This window comes from Rhinopithecus bieti, unplaced genomic scaffold (assembly GCF_001698545.2).
Source record: "Rhinopithecus bieti isolate Rb0 unplaced genomic scaffold, ASM169854v2 scaffold_32430, whole genome shotgun sequence".
Lineage (NCBI taxonomy): Eukaryota > Metazoa > Chordata > Mammalia > Primates > Cercopithecidae > Rhinopithecus > Rhinopithecus bieti.
The window spans coordinates 6,315-7,324 of NW_016813720.1; the positions used below are offsets into that span (position 1 = coordinate 6,315).

The 1,010-nt window shown below is 47.6% G+C and overlaps 1 long non-coding RNA gene across 1 annotated transcript in view; it reads right to left on the bottom strand.

Annotated features, from left to right (window-relative positions):
* Window positions 1-667, bottom strand: part of LOC108513236 (uncharacterized) — a 6,600-nt gene extending 5,933 nt beyond the window's left edge. The window contains exon 1 of the long non-coding RNA XR_001880830.1: window positions 546-667. This is a non-coding gene — a long non-coding RNA (uncharacterized LOC108513236). The remainder of the gene's footprint in view (window positions 1-545) is intronic.
* Between the last annotated feature and the right edge of the window lie 343 nt (window positions 668-1,010).

Below are 1,010 nucleotides of genomic sequence, written 5' to 3' on the forward strand. Positions count from 1 at the left end.
AAAAAAAAAAAAAATTAGCCGGGCATGGTGATGCGCACCTGTAATTCCAGCTACTCGGGAGGCTGAGGCAGGAGAATTGCTTGAACCTGGGATGTGGAGGTGGCAGTGAGCCGAGATTGTGCCACTGTATTTCAGCCTGGGCGACAGAGTGAGACTCTGTCTCAGAAAAAAAAAAAAAAAAAAGCCAGGCTCACGCCTGTAATCTCAGCACTTTGGGAGGCCAAGGCTGGTGGATCACCTGAGGTCAGGAGTTCAAGACCAGCCTGACCAATGTGGCAAATCCCTGTCTACTAAAAATACAAAATTTAGCCAGGCATGGTGGCTCACACTGGTAATCCCAGCTACTAAGGAAGCTGAGGCAGGAGAATCGCTTGGGCCTGGGAGGCAGAAGCTGCAGTCAGTCAAGATCACTGCACTCCAGCCTGGGTGACAGAGCAAGACCCTGTCTCCAAAAAAAAAAAAAAAAAATTTGGGAGAGGTATAATTCCTTTAGCCTGTCTTCATAGCAAGTCTAGGTTACAAATACATTCAATCATCTGTTTTACCAGTAAAAAGCAATTCATCATGCAGGCAACTTTTCTCTTGTTTGAGGCGAATGATCTCTTCTCGTTGCTCATTATTTTCTGTCGTCTTTTCGTTGAGGTCCTCTTCACAACAGAAGAAAAAGAAAGTCCTCAAATAAATACTAGTTTCCAGTCCTCAAAGACACACTATGTCTAACACTCATGTCCTCAGAGGCCCCTTCCAGTCCTGTCGGATCTATAGACAAAATCTGTTTCACAGCCAACATCTCCACCCCTGGCAAGGACCCTGGTTGGAGGCTTCACTTGCTCTCATCTGACTGACCTCCCTGTGCCAGCCTTGCCTCTCCTGTGACAGCCCAGTGTACACAGAGCAATCTTTTAAAAATCAAAATCTGCCTGGCGCAGTGGCTCATGCCTATAATCCCAGCACTTTGGGAGGCCTAGGCAGGCGGATCACCTGAAGGCAGGAGTTCCAGACCAGCCTGG